Below are 6,948 nucleotides of genomic sequence, written 5' to 3' on the forward strand. Positions count from 1 at the left end.
GGGAATCCGTGGTTTCCCGTCCTCTCGCCTCCCCCCCCGGGCAGAGGGGACGGGAGGAGGGTGGGCGCGGAGGTGCCCGAGCCCCCCGTGCCCTGCGGAGAACGGACCCGGCGCTTTGGTACCGCCAGGAAAAGGTATAATTACGCGAGCGGGTATAAATTGCCTCTGTGTACCACTGAATCATACTGAGTGCTTGTAATGTGTTCCTTCCCTAATAGATGCTCTCTATGAATAGAGAGAGTGGCTATTTACTCTGAAATACTTGGCACGGTGGACGGAGTCTGAAGCGTGGAAGAAGTGTCTGTTATTTTCCCACTGCATGTGTGCAGCTGTCATTTCTGAGCAACATGTTCCCTGCACATCCCTGCTTCCCAGCCTCGCTGACGGTCCACCCCAGGATAACAACAAGAAGGAACCAACAGGCCACCTCACTCAGCCAAAACCTAAACGTTGTGGTTTATATTTGACCAAACCCAAGACTTGTATTAAACCCAAGGCTTGTATTAAGTCATTGCAGATAACTGTTATGCTTTTTGTTGTTTGTTTTGGTTTTTTTTTTAGGTAGGAGGATGGTTCTTCCCCTCCCCCCCCCCCCCCGCTCCTTGTGTATCATTTGAATATTCAGTGATGTCATGTTGTTTGACCTCCACTTCAACACAAGGAATGCCAGCGTTTTGGCTTTTGACCTATGGAAGTATGTTAGTGTTTAATGAGAGATGCTGGTTTCATGCATCATATTAGGCATTAAATTTAGGCAGAAATCTGATGGATATCTTAAAAGATACCATCTTTGGCATGTAGACTTTCTCCTGCTGCCATGTCCCCCTTCTTTCCATCCCTCCATATGTGGGCACATATCCATCCTATGATACAGCAGTATGTATGCACAGGATTCTTGAGGGGAGAAAGAAACGTGTTCATGTAAAGGCCCAGTAGGATATATTGTACTGTAAAATTGTTACTTATATTTTGTCAGCACTGGTAAAGTCATTTGGATGTAGTTTCTTCTGTTTGCAATTCTCCATTAGCAGAAATGAGATTGGCTCTGAAAGAAAAAAAAATATACCCCAGAGGAACAGTTATGGTAAATAATATATGTTCCCAAACCCATGAGTTCTCCTGAAATCCATATTTACTTGAAGGACTCCAGTGGCCACAGTGCTGGGTAAATAATATGTGTACCAAACTATGTATGACATGCATACCAAAATGCAAATGTAACCAGGTAAACAGAATGCCTTTTTTAAATGCCTAAATATGGTTGGAGAACATCAGAGAGAGAGAGAAGCTTCAGACATGTTTTATAACTTTCCATGTAAGAGGTTTTTTCAGAGAAACAATTTTATTAAACAAAACCTAAGAATCTCACTGAGAGAAAAAGTATGCTTAAAAGTAACAAACCACCAGAAAGCCAGGAAATCCAAAATTAAAGGATAAATCTGTCCAAAGTCCTCACACTGCAGGCCAAGTACAGCAAGCCCCATCCACTTGCTGCACTGAAAAAAAAAAAAGGCTTAAATAGGCATTTGGACCTCAGGACTAATTCTGGTCGTGCACTGCTGTGAGTTGGGCATTAGACCACTGAATTACCAGTTGCCAACTCATAAAAGTGAGTAAGAATCTGAGTGCATGAGGTTTGCCTTTTTGTCATTTTGTTTTCTGTGCTGGTAGATGTGACTCCTTGGGTACTGGGTTTGTGCACGTTTATGTAGGCACAAGGGCAAAGGGAACCTGGAAGCGAAGGTGGGACCTTCCAAGTCCAGCTTGTCTTCAATTTATCCTTTCTGATGGCACTAACTCACGGGTTAGAGAAGTACATCTTGGCATCGATGCATAAAATGGTAAAAATGCACTAATTTTGACTTCCATGCAGGTGTTTATACAGCACATGCTTTAAAGGTAGTGTATTTTTTCTGCTGAAACTAGGAATTCACTACACTGGCCTTTCATACTTGTTTACACAGCTATATACGGTATGTGTGTGTCTACATGAGCTTCAGTTGGGATAGTTCCTTTGGTGAAGTCTTGTAAAATGCACAGGTGTGGATATGCTGCATTCCTTTCTTGTGTTTTTCCTTCTTTTTTTCCTCCTTCCCCCCAAAAAAGTCACTTGATCAGGTATCAGACATACTGAAAACCTGGCAAGACTACAGGAAAGTGGCTAGACTTGGAGTGTTTGTGTACTTAAAGAAAGAATCTTGCACATTTTCAACTTTCAGTCACAGATATTTTTTTGTAAGAGCAATTGGAGGTCTGAGCCAGCCCTCAAAGCGGAAATCAAAAGCTCCCAGAGAAACATACCCAAGGAATGTGAATCTGATCCAACAACCATACGCAATGCACATACAGTGCTGTCAGTCTTATAGGAAGTCTTGCCATATATGGACATCTGGACACTGAGCTGTTTATCATCAGGATAGGCTTGTAGTTGGCTTCAGACATTTCTGGCTTGCCTCAAGTTGTTTGCCAATTAGTTCCTTTCCCAAAACGCTCACCAGGATATTTCTTTAAAATTATAATAAATATATCTCAAAATCCTGAGAGGTCTAGTGAAGTTATGTTAGCAGGCTTTTGCTTAAAATGCAGATTCCAAACAAGACTTACTCTGCTAGCTCAGAAATAGACACAGAATAAAAATAAAGAGATAGATTCCATCGCTAATGTGGTTGCCTGGTATTTGTATTTCTTAGAAGTCATCTAGTAACTTATTCTATGTATCTGTAGGCATAGAAAGTGCTCTGTAGTGGACTACTTGCTGGACTTGTTAATAATTTTCTGGAGGGATGTGTGAGATGAATCAACAAAGGCAAGGCAAAATAGAAAACTTTATTTCCCAGGGGCTGTCAAGCAAGTTAGGCACATTGTGCCATTTATATTGCTTTGTTATAGTGAGGCACGTGGTGCAAGTCTTCTGCCTGGGAGCCGTGACTGTTCACCTCAGCTCATCTTACCAATGAGAGGCATTAGCTCTTCTCCAAAGTGAACAAGGATAGAAGGCTGAGCAGTGCAGTAGATGGCATAGGGCCTATGGAAATGTTCGCTGCTGAACTGGTGGACCTAGTCCAAGTTCCTGGAGATACTGGGTCAGCAGATTCCCTAGTAGCATCAGTTGGGAAGATTCACTGAGTGCACTTCTGGCCATCAAAATAATGGACTTGTGAAGTCTAGATACATTGAGATAAAAAGTACTCAGCAGTATAAGCAAAGCAGAATCATCAGATGCAATTCCCAGTAGGAGAGCTGAGTTCTGTTGTCTTCTGTGATCGTCATTACTTGAACCGATGTTCTTTATGTTGTAACGTGTAATATTTGTTACTTCTGGAGCCACAGAATACTGCTGTAAGCTGAGTAGCTGGACTTCTTTATGAATGTATGTGGCCTTAAAGCAGCAAAGTGATTACTGGAAGTAGAATAATCTAAATGAACATTCAAAGCACATGTAAAACTACTTGGATGAAAGGGAGAATATTAGTAGCGTGAAGCCAAAGGTCCTTTACCTACTGAGCTTCACTTTCAGTACTTTACTGATTTTATTCTGAAAAATTTACCATAGATCTCTGTACTGTAAGGAGCAGCATTCACTAAATCTGTACAGAGGTTGGCCATGTCTTGGATTTTTGTGGGGAAGTGCAGCTCACAAAGGTGATTAAGGAGGAAAGAGACTTTCAGTTGTTTATTTCTTAGATTTCACCAAGCTTCACAACCTCTGGTGTAGGACTGCAGTGAGGAACACTTCTTCCCACTCTGTCATGGCTTATGTGAGCAGGAAGGTATTGGATCTGCTTACTTGAAAATGCATGTGATGTTATTTTCAGTTTTTTTCACCCTTCTCTTAGAAGCTGTCAGTGTAAATTTTGAGGTTTTATGGGTTCTTTTCCCCCAGACTGAGGTGCATTGATGTTTAATTAAGACTTGACAAGGTTAGGGACTTAACAAATGCAGTTTGCTCTGCTGTAGACTATGGGGTCTCTTAATTTATGCTGTAGCTGCTTTGGAGAAGTAGAGTACTGTGGAGAATCTTGCTGGATACATTTTTTTCCATGTTGTCTGATAGGGTAGAATCAATATTTGTACATTTTCGGAATGATTAATAGAGCATTTTCTTTGGGGAGGGAGATCACTGTAAAATTTTACTCCCTCTTTGTTGCAGCCTGAGTTCACTGATTTTGGTATAGTGAAGTATGGGGGTTTCTGTCTACACAGGCCTTCCTGAGGAAGTGGAAGAGTCGGGTTGTTGTGGAGGTCTGTAACGCCTCTGGAGGACTTGATAAGCACACTGCATCAGCTGCTCTACTAAGGGACATAATGTCCTCCATGTGTTAACCTACGATTTTAGAGATTGCTAGATTTTCAGGAAAATGGTTCCCCATGGTTCATCTGCCAGCTTGGGCGGCTGTTTTTTCAGCAAGTAATGTGTGGTATGTGACCTGTGTAAATCCATCTGTACAACTGACGCAGTCAGAGGAACTAGGATGTAACTTACAACAGCCAAGGTGGCTTCCTTATTGACCCGCAGATGTGTGTGAAGTTTAGCAACTACCCCTCCAGCTCTGAAAACCAACTTACAATGCTAATCTCTCTGGGAAGTTCTCTGTCGGACCATTTTTCATGTGGAGCCAAGAAGAGTAGGTACTTGAAGAAATGTGCATTGTCAGGGAAGTGGAATATTCTAAGATATTTTGATTTCCCACAGGAAATAATTGAGGAAGCTTAGTTGTTTTGAACAGCAACAGTCTCCGGTCTAGAGTTTATGACCGTGTTGCTACAAATGTCTTGGTGATGAGTGGCTTTTAAGTAATGAGCCTGAAGTTGCAGAAGTGGTAGGACCCATGCTAACAGCAAGTGTTTCTAAGCATATTGCTCCATTTATAACATTTTTATTAAAGGACTTTAAATAGAAATCAAGGTTGAGTTTTTTACTGTACCTAGATGTTTGTTTTGACCATTTTGGACAATGAGGTCTTTATGAAATTGGAGTCTGTGAAGTTATTTGTGGTGCATTTCTTGTGAGGAAGTTACCCATGGTGGATCTTGTGGAAAAGTCTAACCTTAATAGCATGGTAGATCTGTATGATTAGTTAATATTCAAGTATGACATGGGATGAAAAGACAGTTCATTAACTGCCCTTTTTCATTACCTAAGATTTGCAAGGTATTCGAAAATTTTAAAGCTGTCCTAGTCAGTGTTCACTCAGTGAGTTAGGAACTTTGTAAGACAAAATTTTTGGGTGAGTTTTAAAAGCATATATGAACTAGCCACAGCTGTTTCTTTGTCCTCATGTCACTCACAAGATACGGAAGGTTGAACTTCAAGTTCCCTGCTATCAGCTTTATTATTTTACTGTCATACATTTAGTGAGACCTCCTCTAGGCCATTGCATATCTTTTTTTTTCCCCTTCATAAATGGCTTGCAAAGAGGGATGGCAGAGTACATGACTTGGGAAGAGTGCTTTTTCTTTATTTTTTACCATCAAGCTGCCACAGGGGGGAGTAGAAGTTTGGAAAGGACTGTGCTGCCCAAGAAGCCACTGATGCAAGCGTTGTATTTCCAGGTGCATACCCTGGCCAGTCTTTTACAGGGAAAAGAATGGGAGCAAAATAAGTATGGATGTGCTAGGAATGAAAGGGTTGGTTGGAGGAAGGAGCTGTAAGGTTTCTGCTGCTGGGACAGGCTGAATGGTTCACTGCATCACAAAACCATCCTGTTCTTACGCTTTCCAAACAGCTTTTCTGTCCAGATGTAAGGGCAATATGACTGAATTGTTTTTCTGCCTCAGAAGGGAAACGGACGTGTGGGAGTTGTACAGTACTTGCAAAATCCCTGCTGGTGTGACGAAAGACTTTTCCCACATTAAGACTGTTGGCTAACAAAGAAAAAACACCAGGCAGAGACAAGGCATCTTTGCAAGGCAGAGGACATGGTGAGGAGAGTTTGCCAAGAAAGGGTTATTTTTGTGAGACTCTTAGTGTTGGTGAAATCTCTCTGCCTGCATGAATAGCTGGTCTCTCTACAGGTCCAGTGCAGCAAAGATGAGGAGGGAGGATGCCTTCCTCATGCCTTGGCCCTGGCTGTGGGGTTATCCTGTGGTTCCATGTCTGACCACAGCTGCTTCTGCAGCACCGTGGCTTTTAGCCACCTTGCCCTTCCAGGGTCTAGGACAAGTCTCCACCACCAACTTGCTACGGGATATCTCTCCACTGGGACAGCACTCCACCAGGACATCTCTGTGCTGGGACATCTCTACACTGGGATGCCTCTTCATTGAGACAGCTCTCCACTGATTGGCATATGACACAGGGCTGCGCTGGTGTCCCAGCATAGAGATGTCCCACTGTAGAGATGCCCTGGCAAAGAGATGTCCCAACAGAGAGCTGGTGGCTGCCACTAGGCCTGGTGCAGTTTTGAAAAGTAGGGATGTGTGTAGAGGTGGGGAGGTGGGTGGGAGAGAAGAGGGAGTGGGCTGGGATTTTGCATTAGTGCAGTATGACAGGAGGGTGGAAGAGGACTTCACCCTCCTGTCAGATTCCCACCCACATGCCAGATGTGAGCCTGTATCCAGGACAGCCAGCTGTGGTGCTGGGTGGGAAAGGGTAGATAGGGCTGAAGACAGCTGCACATATGTGTTTGAGTGGGGAGGGCTAGGGGCAGGACACAGAAGGAAGCAGAGGATATCGTGTGTGGGGAGAGTGAATGAACCAGCCAAGGATAAGGTGGGCTTGGCAGCTTCCTTCTCACTGCCTTCACAGCATTTTATGACTGAGAAACAGTGTTTGGGTCTATTCCACCATGCTAGGAAAAGAGGGGAGATGTGTCTGCAGCAAAGGCTGGGTGCTCCTGTTCTGAGCACCTTCAGAAGCCAGCCTCTTTTTTTTCCTGGCCCTGCTGTGCTCAGGGAAAGGCAGGCACTACCTACTGATCAGGAAAGCAAATGAAAGGTGTGAATCAG

Source organism: Chaetura pelagica, unplaced genomic scaffold (genome assembly GCF_000747805.2).
Source record: "Chaetura pelagica isolate M959 unplaced genomic scaffold, ChaPel_1.0 scaffold90, whole genome shotgun sequence".
Taxonomy (NCBI): domain Eukaryota; kingdom Metazoa; phylum Chordata; class Aves; order Apodiformes; family Apodidae; genus Chaetura; species Chaetura pelagica.